This window comes from Podarcis liolepis (genome assembly GCF_965112155.1).
Source record: "Podarcis liolepis genome assembly, chromosome: 3".
NCBI classification, from domain to species: Eukaryota; Metazoa; Chordata; class Lepidosauria; order Squamata; family Lacertidae; genus Podarcis; species Podarcis liolepis.
In genome coordinates this window covers 86,525,430-86,538,143 of record NC_139557.1, presented here as the reverse complement: position 1 = coordinate 86,538,143, position 12,714 = coordinate 86,525,430, and the positions used below count along the sequence as shown (strand labels likewise).

Below are 12,714 nucleotides of genomic sequence, written 5' to 3'. Positions count from 1 at the left end.
GCTGGATCGTGTCCATTGTTTTTAATTACTCTCCAAACAGCTTAAGCAACAAAAGGCAGCATTCACAATGGACAACTGTAATTGAGTAGGAAATAAAAGTATAAAAATGCATTATATTAGGGAAATTGCTTTCAAAAAATTCATATATTCTGCAAAACTGTGTACACAAATGTGTATATTAAGAGAAATGCTCACAAAAATGCATACAATTTTATATGCAGACTTTTTTTAAATAAAAAATGCATACACATGTTGAAATGTAGCAAATTGAAGTTAAGATTGGAAAAATGAAGAAGCCAAAACTGACAGATTTGTCTAACTCTGGCATTCATATCTACCCCTTTGACTACACCTAGATCCCTTTTTCATCAGACACTTGAGAAATCAAATGATGCCCACAAGTCTGAATGCTAAAAGGTTTTGGCACAACCACCAGTATCCATGTCTTGTCAGGCAAAGGAATACCGCTTTGCAATGAGCTGTATTTCTAGCTACAGCAGACTGAGAATTGTTCCATAATCTATTTGTTTGCAACCAAATATGTCTCCAATCCACTCGCCCCTACACACACACACACACACTTCATCCTTGAATCTGCTTAATCCCATGCGTTCAAAAAGAATGCTGATCTGTGTGGTACCTTATCACCCTGGGATGTTCTGTCCCTCTGAGAGTAGTGCATTCTAGGGATTCTATGACAGACTGTATTAGGAGCTTAAGTGCAAGGCATTGAAACATGAACTGTTTGGTGACTGGAGTCCATCAGCTGCTTATATGCTTCTTATGAAAACAAGCCTGTTACAGAGAGGAGGCCACTTGGAATTCTGGAACTTCTGGGATACAGATTTTGAAATTCTGGAGCTATCTGGACACCTAAAAGTCACAAGCTCACGTTAGAACAGAAGGTTATTTCAGCCTTGAAATTCCTGCTGAAATCTGACAGTGGAAAGACTAGATCATTTGCAAGCCATCTATGTGCTCTAAAAGTTAATATGAGACAATCTAATTCATTTCATGCAGGCAGTTGAGTAATTGCTAATTTAGGCTTTGAATGTTACAGGGCCCCTTCTCTGTATTATTTAACGTACTTTGCAGTTTGCTAAGGTAGCCCCACTATGTTTGGCAGCCCCCTTCCTCATGCTATTGGGTTGGGTCTCAGTCTTCTGCCATAAAGCCCATAGGAACAAGTTCCGCTTCATTCCATTGCAAACATCAAATATACATTAACATTGTTTCTTTGTCACACGTGGTAAGGAAATCATGAAAGCCCACTTTGAATACATGAATTCACGGAAGAATTGTTCCTTCCATCCTTCTCCCACTGCACTGAAGATAAGCTTGGCTTTCTGCCAAAGCATTTTATAGTACAAGAGCAGTGAAATATTTCTGTTCATTGAGATTTTCTCACTGAGACTTAATGTGCCAAGTATTTTAGGTAATACCCATCCTCACGCAATGGAAATTATAGGTTCTTTACCCATTTTTCTCTCTTTGACCTCTCAGTACAGTCTATGAATGAATATATTTTCATGTGCCCCTTTGCCCAGTCCTCTGACTGCCTATCTTCTTTTTTAAAATACCGTTGTGCTTTAATATTTTTAAATGTTTTTTCAATTACCTGTCTAATTCAGATAATGGCTAATTAGTCGCCCACAAGGCACATCCTGCACCCATCATTATACCATATTAGGGGCTGCTTCTCCCTTAGCAGACATCCCTCCTAGCAGGCAGATGAGAGACACAATCATAGCCTACTACAATGGGGCACCGGCCAAGGGGGGAAACCATTACTTTGCATTGCTTTGGGCTTTATAGCACCACCTCCACATTCACCTGAGAAGCAGTGCTGGCTGGACCAAAAGCTGCTCTTAGGTTTTATGCTCCAGTAGAGGACTGTTGAGAAAGGGGAGGTCACCTGAGATGTCATTACAGATGGCTCAGGGTGATCATCCATTTTCCCACTGGGAGGGACACCTGCAGATTAGGTGGGCAGCAGCTGGTTTGCTATTGGAGCAACTTGCTCAGAGAATGGGGCTAGCTAGTTCTGAAGTCAGCAGCATATTGGATTCTGTTTCTCATCAGCTACCTACTGGTATTCCCTGCATTCGGGGAAATGGAAGACAGCCCCAGGGACCTCTGTGTAGTTTTCAGCCTGTGGGTTCTGCATTGCTTAAGTTGATTTGCTGGTGGTAGGTGATTGGGATTTCTTGGAGACAGGTGTTGGACCAGGCCTGTGGAGGGGTGGGGCAGCCAAGTACATTTGCCCTGAGTCTTGGAGGCCTAAGCCAGTGGTGGGGGCTGCCAGAGACCTGTTGGACTTAAACTGTCATGCCAGGAATGCCCCCTGCCTCTTATCTGACCAGGGACTTCATGGGAAAAATGGTCATCGATGAAACGCCCATGCGTGTCCATATGCACTGCAAGGCTTTGAAAGTGAAATCAGGACCTGTGTTCCTGTGCACCAACAAGACTGCCACCCCAGACAAGCTCTGCATGGGGCCTGTGTTGAACTATACATTTTTGTCCTCCAACTCCACTAGTTTTGGAAATGGCAGCTAAAAGCGGAGGGAGTAGACACAGAGCTGGGGTGATCTAAACCCTCAGTGCCCTGACTGGGATACAATTTCCCCCTTCTTGGTCATTGGATTGATCATTTGATAACCCTTCTTCTCAACTTACCTGCATGCATCAGCTGAAGAGGAGAGCTGTGAAATGTCCTCTGTGCATTTGTGTGCCAGAGTGGGGGGTAGTGGTTACGCCCTCATTGCTGGCATGTGGCCTTCAGACGGTTGGCCAAGGGTGAATGGGGGCCACAGGCCAACAGAGGATAGCTGTTCCTGCTTTAAGGAGGGTGTGAAAGTGTGTGCAGCAGAAGCAGATTATTCCGTATGTACTCTGCTTTCTCTTAGCCCAGTCCTTTGCATGTTTACTCAGAAGTCAAGGGACTTACTTCCAAGTAAATATAGATAGGATTTCAACCTTAATACCTGCAGCTGGCAAATGTTGGACGATACAACAGAGTAGCTAGCTTTTAATTTTGATGCTGAAGCTTTTGTTTATCTTTAGCAAAGTCCTGAATGTTTTCTGTCCTGCCTGCCAGGGACTGCCGTATGGCACTCCTCGCTCTGCCTTTTGTGTCTCTTTTCCAGCACAGAAGCCACAGCTGTTGCCCAATGACTTTTGATTTGGGGGGGAAACGGCCTCGCCGGCCCTCATTGATCAGGGAACACATATGTACCTTTGCAACTAATCCAGCTGACAGATGATTAGCAAACTGACATTTCCCTTTCCCTTTTGAAAGGATAAAGCCAGAGTGTCTGGGCTCCTCTTTCATGTCCTCTGTGGAATAGTCCTGCAATAAGACAGCAGCTGAGTTTCAAAGCGCTCCTGTTGCTGGATCCATAGACACAAACATCTTTGTAGAAGGGGAGGAGGAGTCACTGTTTGCTGCGCCAAAGGAAGTAAAAAAGAAAAAGGGGAAATAAAACAAACGGTGCCAACATTGACCTTGGGAATTATCTGATCTCAGGCAGAGGCATGAGACGAGACTGAGTGACAAAGCACATGGGACAGAGGCAGTAAAAATGTTTGCTTATAAAAAGGTTATTAGCAACCGGTGAACTTTTCCAATAAGTAGCCAGTTTGAGCAGCTAGCATTGGATTTACAATGTGTGTGCTGTCCAGAAATCCAAGGAAAAGAACAGCTAGAAGTCTCTATGCAGCTGTCAGAAATCCCAATATCTTTTCCGTATCTGTGAGATTCTCTCCCTCTCCCACCCCATCTCTTACCCCGCTGCAATCCTCTTAATATATGAACACTTGATAACTGCATAATGCATTTATCTTTGCAACATCTGTATCAGAGACTCACATAAGGATGAGCTAGTGCTGGGAGGGTAAGGGATATGGCTTGGATTTTTAATTTAGTCAGATTAATATCTCTTTACAACATTTGTAGATCGAGCTACATGCATATATATATAACCTAGCCATGAAATATAGGGAAAGGACAGGAATGAAAATTTCATAAACAGAGTGTCATTTCATCCCTGTTTTTACAGATGAGAGACTGTAGTAGAGAGAACTAACATTTGCTGCATGACACACTCACCCTTGTGTTGTGTTGGTACTGTTTGACCACTATTAATGTAATGCCCTCCATTTAAAAGGAGTATGTCTTGAGAAAGGATTGCTGTTGTATTACATATGCATTGTTTTTGCAATCTTTAGCATAGTTATCTCCAGTGAGCTTCAGCCTTGTGGCCCACCCCTTTGTAGAAACTGCTGCTCAGAATATTGGACTGATTCTTTTTAGAGAATACTCATGATAGGATTTTGAAAATTCCCAGAGATTTAATGCAGTTTCGACTTTCTTGGGAGTGTGTGCCAGGCGGGGATGCAAAATACAGTTGTACCTCTGCTTACGTATCCCTCTGGATACGTAAACTTTGGGATGTGAACGCAGCAAACCCGGAAGTATTTTTCTGGCTTTCACCATGCAGGCATTTGCAGACGTGCTAAATTGTGCCACGCGCATGCACAGAAGCGGCACTCCGGTTACAAATTCCTCAGGATGCGGCCGGACCTCCTGTTCGCAACCAGAGGTACCACTGTATTCTGATTCAAGAAGCCTTAATTGTCAGGACATTGAAATGTCTTGCGTGTGTAAGCATGCATGGAAAAGCAAAGGCAATGTGGTAAAATACATTTGAAATAGATACTGCATATGCCTAAGGTACATATAGGCCTCATTCACATGTAGCAGAAAGCTGTTAAATACATATGCACACAAATCAGCCATCCTGCTACATTCTTTGTTCTAAAACAACTGGAGATTATGAGGAAGGTGGCAGTCATTTTAATGAAGTGATTGTAGAGAATAACTTAAGTAAGGTGCTGATATGGTCCAAGCAGGATTGGGCCTCAAATAGGCAAGTTTCAGTGTTTGGGTCCAGCTGTTATTCTGTGAGGCCAGAGGCAGGGAGTGTAATGCAAGGGAGCCAAGGGTCAAATTCATTGAGCATCGACTGCCTGGCCAGAAGGTCCAGAAGCTGGTAACATAGTCTAAAGTCAGGCAGGAAGCCAGTGCTCAAAAGCAGCAGCTTAAGACCATAAGAGCCAGAGGCAAATAGAGCAATTCAGGGCAGGCAGGAGGCCAATTCCAAAGACTGCAATCCATTATGGCAGGTTGCTCAGAATCAAGGAGCAAACATGGAGGCTGCAGCTTCATAGGGCCTGGTGCAGTGGCAGACCTTGCGGTCTCAAATTTCAGCAGCACCCTGAGCAATGCCAAAACTGGGCGCCTCTTACTCTCCATGCCCAGTGTGACCAAACCAGTCGTGCTCCCCTAAATCCACCTCTGCCTGGTGGAAAGTGATGTATTTGTCATAGCAACTGACACAGGGCTCCGATGGGTGGTGGGACTTGGCGCTGCAGCCTATGTGGTCGCAAGGCTTAAGTCAGAAACACAACTCTAGGATCACAGGAGGATAACCCACTGGAGCTTGGCTGCTGACAGCCCCAGTTTGACACACACTGGACTCTTACAAGTATAGTGACTGCCTCCCATTCTAAACAATTGGCACATGACTACTGGGAATTGCAACATGAGTAGGGGGTTGTGGGACCCCCACCCCAGTGCACCTGCCTCTGCCCCTGTCTCTGTGTTGTAGAGGATGTTGGGGACACAGCTGTTGTACATGGCCCCACGTCCCCTACGTATGGTTATTTGGCTTCAGCGTTGCTCTTCTTCGTAATGTCTGCCTCAGCCTCCCTCTCTCAGCCTCCCTCAACTAAAAATGTATTGAGTTGACTGAACTGAGATTCCAGAAGCACCAAATGCCAGGACTCATTCTGAAAATTGTGCATAATGATGATAAACAGTATGGCCTGTCAGTATCAAAATATCAGCAGTCTTGGTCATTTACATGCTGCCTGTTGCCTCCTCCCTCTTCCCCTATTTGTGTTGTGGTGTTAACTGTATTGATGGGCACAGAATGGTCTTTCTTCAGCCATTAATACATTATTGATCCCCACCCCTCATGATGGAGTTAATGGACACTGATCGTGTATTATTATTTCCATAATCAGCCTGAAGCCGGAGTGAGTTTCCCATTGCAAATGCTCCATCAATATTGTGCTTGGCTTTCCAAGGCTGAAGGGAAAGAAACCTGATTATTTGTTTTTGTTTAAAATTTCGGTGGTGCCTGCAGCCTTCATCCTTGATAGGGTAATGAATGTCACCAGTGGAATAATGAAAGAAGATCTCCTTAGAGATGCAGCCACCAACCTTTCCTAGAAAGAAATTAACTATGTCATCTTTAGGCAGTCAGAAAAAGTCACTATGCAAAACTGCTCCCTTTGTAACAGAGATGCATCTTCACTCTATTAGCCCATTATACTTTGGTGTCTGAGGTTAGTGTGTTACCTCATGTAAGATTGAGAAAGAAAATTTCCAGGATGCATAACACACTTAATGTCAAAGCAAGTTCTATTGAAAACAATGAATGTATATAGTCTGACTAGAGGCAGTATGTGACAGGTCAAGAAAATTTAGAGTGGAGACAGACTTTTATAAGTATCCCCACAAAGCCATCATTCCCCATGATATGTACACTTGTCTATCATCTTTGGCCAACAGGTATTAGAAGGTTCTGTAGTGCTTTGCAAACATATATATCATTTGACTATAGACAGTAATGGGACTAATAGGACTGCAGCAAATGTTTGCCCTTTTAAAAATTCTGATCATGATTTCTGTCTCCTCCCTAAAGTGGTCCTAGCCAGTCACAACAGCGTGATACCACATGACCAACCTGATATGGCTAAATTGCCAAACTGAAGGGACTGCTTATTGCTGACTAAAATGTTTGCAACCCCCATTCTTTTGTATCTTTTGTGATCTTTGGATGAAGTGTGGTGATATAATAATAATAATAATAATAATAATAATAATAATAATAATAATAATAATGTGAGTTTGTACACCACAGGCAATGGTGGCTCTTTTCAGATCTTTTAAGAACTGTTGTTTGTTTGTAGCCTATAAAAGCATGAAGCTGCTTTATCCATAGGGATGAGTGAATCTGTCAATTTCAGTTTCTCTCAGTTTCTCATTTTACTAATCTTTAGTTCTCCACATTTCCACATCAGTCTGCAGAATTCTTTTTTTAAAATCCTCATGAAAATTCATCAGCAGTGCTTTTGTGTAAATTTCTTCTAATATACACAGTTTTTGTCCAACATTTACCCCATTATAATGCCTTCTTATTTACTAATTTCTCCAATACATGCATTTCTACGCAAACTTTACCTCAGTATTTACATTTTTGTAGATGTTAGTTGTGTGGAGAAATGCACTGCAAAATTTGGAGAAGCCTGAATTTTGAAGGATGACTGTGTTTTGATTCCTGTATTGTTTTGGAAAGTATAAATTAGGAAAGCTCACATTTAAAATGCAAACTGAATTAACTTACTATTTAGGCTGAAACAAGACATTCATGGATCTAGCCCAGTTCTGTCTACCCTCAATGGCATCAGCTCACTAGGGTATTAGGTAAAAGTCCTTGGAAGAGAACTCTGTGAACTGAGGTCCTTCTTAACTGAAGGTGCCAAGAGATTGAACTTGAGACCTTGTGTGCGCAAAGCATGCGCTCTGCACCTCAGCTATAGCTATCCCTTGAGTGACGGCCCCTCCTGAAACAGCTGTCCTGTGTCCTAGACTAAAGAACCATACTTCCCTTGAAAACTCTTGTAGTCCTTTCAGCAAGCAAAATAAAACATTTCTGTGTCACATTGTACGAAACGTAAGTTGCTAATGGTACCATTTACACAAAGCACTCAGCAACCATTTCGAACTAATACCAGAGATCAGGGACCTGCTGTTTTGAGTTTCTTACAGATTTCCCTGGAGGCGTAGTTTGCCCACTAAAATGGAAACTCCTTCTGCTAGTTGCTTTGCATATTTTCCCAGGTGTTTTAGGCTATGGGAGATTACAGCATAACACAAAAAAGAGATAGCATATGAAAAGATGAAGCTATTGTACACTGAAACAACTGAGCCATTGGGACAAGTATTTTCCAGTGTAACTTGGCAGTGGCTCTACCAAATATCATTCAGAGGTCCTCCCCCAACCCTGTTCTTGGGAATCCTTTTGTTTAGAATGCCACCAAACAAACGTGCCGCCTTCTACATACAAAATGTCTGATCTACCACAGCTACAGCTGTTTCAACGTGTTACCAAATTTCTGTTCATCTTCTTGACATAATGATGTGCTCCCCGCAAAATGATAAATGGGCCTCCCACATTTCCTTCTCATCTATGGTAATTCCTTATTCTTCTAATCCAGGGCTAATCTCTTTCAGCCCAAGGCCTGCATTTACCCTTGTCAGATCATCCAGGGCTGCATGTGAGCGATGGATGTGGCCACCCCATGAAACATCTGAAAGGATGCTAGAGATGGGTGTCACCACTCTTGCTCTCCCTCACACACACAGCTGATCCATGCTGCTTAGCTGAGGCGGGAGGTTACCTCCTTTCCTTACTCATCAAATGATCAATCTGATGACAAGCATTTGCATTCCTTAGAGGGCACTGGGCTAGACACAGAGGTATAAACCTCTGTGCTCACCCCAATGCTAAATCTACTTTACAGTGGAACGTCGGGTTAAGTACTTAATTCATTCTGGAGGTCCGTTCTTAACCTGAAACTGTTCTTAACCTGAAGCACCACTTTAGCTAATGGGGCCTCCTGCTGCTGCCGCGCCGCCGGAGCACAATTTCTGTTCTCATTCTGAAGAAAAGTTCTTAACCCAAGGTACTATTTCTGGGTTAGCGGAGTCTGTAACCTGAAGCGTATGTAACCTGAAGCGTATGTAACCCGAGGTACCACTGTATTCATTTTTGTTTTTGCCTCAAAATAGTGGCGTCTTCAAGGGGCATAATTTTTTTGAGGGGTGGGGGTTCAGATTAGGCCACAGGCCAGCTATTCAAAACCATGGTAACCATAGTTACAAGCCTATCTGCATTGATTGATTTTTTTTACCCACTTCTTTCAATTTTTGGAAAATGGCAAACTCGATACAGAGCCTACTTGTTTATATTCCTTGGGAGACAGTAGAGGCCTTTTATGGCACATTATGGAATGTGGCTCAGGAATCTTTTTGATGGCAGAGACATACCCCCATGAGTTACCTTCATATTACCAACCCAATAACAAGCACATGCATATGGAATGCTGGGGAACTGCTACCAGGTTATGATTTATTACTACTTTGCTGTGAGATTACAAGACACCTGAAAGCAGCCTAAAATAGCAACTCGGGGTGGGAGGAAATGGAATGGATTTATTATGAAATGCCAAAATCCCCAGGCTTTAGGATTTACTCCTTTCCTGGTGCCAGGTGCAAAGCTTGTGCACTGGCCGCCTCTTGCTTCAGATCAGAGCTGTAGGAGAACCAGCAGGCAAAGTCTTGAGGGCCTGAGCAGATGGTTCCAGTACAGCCGGTGCGGCAGGTTCACTCTCTTCTTTGCAATGCTCACTGGGCTTGTCTGCACCACGGGGCCCTGCCGCTCAGACTTGTATGGCATGGCATTCTGAGTCTTTGTTATTTGGCTATTCTTTCAAAAGCTGCCAAATTATAAAGTGAATCCTGCGTTTGCGCAGCAACAGGCTTAGCCTTGAAATAAGGATGTCCTACTAAGCTTTGTCATTTCTTCGAGACTGCTGGCAGCTGCCTTGCTTGTCTGTTCCCTTGGTAGATTGTACTACTACTACCTTTTTTAAAAAATGTGCGCATTTGCAAGAAACTTACAGAGAACTCTTGCAGAAGAATGAGCACTTGTACAAAACAGCCCCCTTTGCTCCTCCGTTCCATTAACAGCATGAAGAATAGACTTCCCTGGAGTTTGCCAGCTGGAATGGATAAGGGCAGTAGGATGAAAGGGAAGAGAAGAGCCTTCATTTAGACTGGGCTCACCTGGCCTAGCCAGTGGGGTGGTGGAGCAGGAACAGGGGGAGTGCAGCTCTGGAGAGAGAAATTGTGTATAGATGCTTACATGCTAATGCAAGAAGCCTCCGAGCCAAGACAGGCCAGCAGGAGTGCTGCTTATTAAAGGAGAGAGTAAATATAGTAGGTATAATGGAATGGAGAGGACCGTTCTTGATACATACTCTAGGAAGGGCAAGGAACAGCATATACACAATTTAAGAAGGATACTGACAAGACAGTTTAACAATTTAATATGGATATTGACAAGCTAGAATGTGTGCAGAGGAGGCCAACCAAGATGACGAAGGGTCTGGAAACCCAAACTTATGAGGAACGGCTGAGGAATTGGGTATGTTTAGTCTGGAAAAGAGGAGACTGAGAGGAGATATGATAGCCATCTTGAAATATCTCAAGGGCTGTCACATGGAAGCTTGTTTTCTCCTGCTCCAGAGGCTAGGACTCAAACCAATGGCTTCAAGTTATAAGAAAGTAGATTCCAACTAATCATCAGGAAGACCTTTCTGGTTTGACAGACTCCCTCGGGAGGTTGTGGACTCTGCTTCATTGGAGGTGTTTAAGCAGAGACTGGGTGACCAAATGTCATGGATGCTTTAGTTGAGATTGCAGGGCATTAGACTGGATGCTCCTCTGGTTCCCTTCCAGCTCCACAATTGTGTGATTCTATGCTTCTATCTATCGATAGCTAGTAGCCACAATGGCTGTGCTCTGCATTGTTGAAGGCAGCAATGTTTCTGAACACCAGTTGCTTGAGGAGAGTGCTCTTGTGCTCGAATCTTGGTTTGCTGGTTTCCCACAGGCATCTGGTCAGCCACTGTGAGAACAGGATGCTGGACTAGATGGGCCTTTGGCCTGATCCAGCAGGCTCTTCTTAAGTTCTTAGCAAAGACGATATGGTGTGCAAGAAGCTAGAAATTGCAACAGGTGGTGCTAATGGGACCAAGAGTACTATGGCTGTTCTTGACCAAAATGCCCAGAGTGAGAACAGACCACAGTGAACCTCAAGGTACATGAGCTCTCCCACACCTGTCTCTGGAGTGGCCATGAGGCATACTTAGGAATCTTTTGCTTCCATTTCCCATTAGCTATAGCTTTTTGTGTTGTGCGAATTGACAATCTGTGGTGGCTGTTTTGTTGTTGTTGTTGTTTAGTCATTTAATCGTGTCCAACTCTTCGTGACCTCATGGACCAGAGCACGCCAGGCACTCCTGTCTTCCACTGCCTCCTGCAGTTTGGTCAAACTCATGTTGGTAGCTTCAAGAACACTGTCCAACCATCTCGTCCTCTGTTGTCCCCTTCTCCTTGTGCCCTCAATCTTGGTTGCTGTTTACTATGCTTCTAAAACTGGCTTGTTTTAACAGACCATTGTTAACATTAACCACAGTTTAAGGTTCAGCTGAAACACTAAACAGTGGTTAATGGGAAAAAAGAAGTGAAAGCTCCCAAACGTCTTGTGGCTTTACTCCCTTGTAGGGAGTGCCCATGTATCAGGCTTGTTGTCATGCTTTAGCATGACATATGAACGCAACCAGACTGCTGATCTTCTTACTTAGCACAAAGCAACCATGACAGTCAAGCATGGGGCTGTGTTAGATTACTTCCTTTGCTGTTGTTTTTTCCGATTAAGTTTTAGCAGGAACATTTGTTCCTCCTGAAAGCACAACAACTTGAATATTGTAAAAGGAACATCTGTTAGTGCCTACATCTGACTACCAGATGTTATGAGCATAGTCATTGAATTTCACTCTAGTGCTATTCCACAGGAATATCTCACAGTGTGAACAAGCTCTGTATCTCAGAAGTGATTTTTTGACAGTTTACATGTTATTGCACCAGTGTTAGCAGAAGTTGAATACCTCCTTGAGTATCTCATTTCTACCTATGCTTCTGGATAATGTAGAGCAGTAAGATGTTGTTATGGATTTGTGAGTGCCTTGACTCCACTAAATTCTTGGGTCTAGTGGGTGTTGGAGTTTAAGCAATATGGTTGCAGTATTGAGATGGGCTGCCAAATGCTGAATTTAGCAGGGTCAAAATGCAGACCAAACCAGTTTTTCCATGCTCAGGAAATTGCCTGGGAGAAGAGCCATCATGGAGAACAAAAGGAAGGTAATTCAACAGAGCGTGTATTTGTTTTTGTCCCAGATTAGGTCTCAAACATTTTATGTTTTTATTTTCCTTTATTGTTTCTTTTATTATTATCTCATTTTGCTTTTTTCTGTATTCCATTAATATTATTATCTACATTTTCAAGCATCCCTTTTTATGTTGTTTAATGTTCTTTGCTTTTCTGTTAATCAGTTTCAGGTTTCTTATGTTTATATTTTCACTTAATTCTTTAATACTTTCCATTATTACTGTTGTTACTTGTTCATTAATTTGTTCTATGTTTATAGGAAGTTGTTCGTGAATTTGTAGTACTTCTAATTTACTTTCTATGGTTGCTTTAGCATCATTGTGATTCCTAACCAATCATAAACACATTATTCAAAATGCTACAGTACTAAACTCGTTTGAGGCAGGAAGTGATTGCAGGCTGCTTAGATCAAAAGTGGTCAGGGATAAAAAGCTACAGAGGCAGCAGCCACACAGAAAGAAAAATTTGCGGAAAGCACATAACAAATTAGAACAAATAAGCAATATTTTTATATAGTTATAATAAAATATAAAAATGGACCACAGTGAGGGAATTAGTACATTGTATG

The 12,714-nt window shown here is 42.8% G+C and overlaps 1 protein-coding gene across 5 annotated transcripts in view; it reads left to right on the top strand.

The window, feature by feature from the left end:
* The window catches only part of MDGA1 (MAM domain containing glycosylphosphatidylinositol anchor 1), a 239,175-nt gene that overhangs the window by 60,900 nt on the left and 165,561 nt on the right, over positions 1 to 12,714 (top strand). The window lies entirely within an intron of this gene.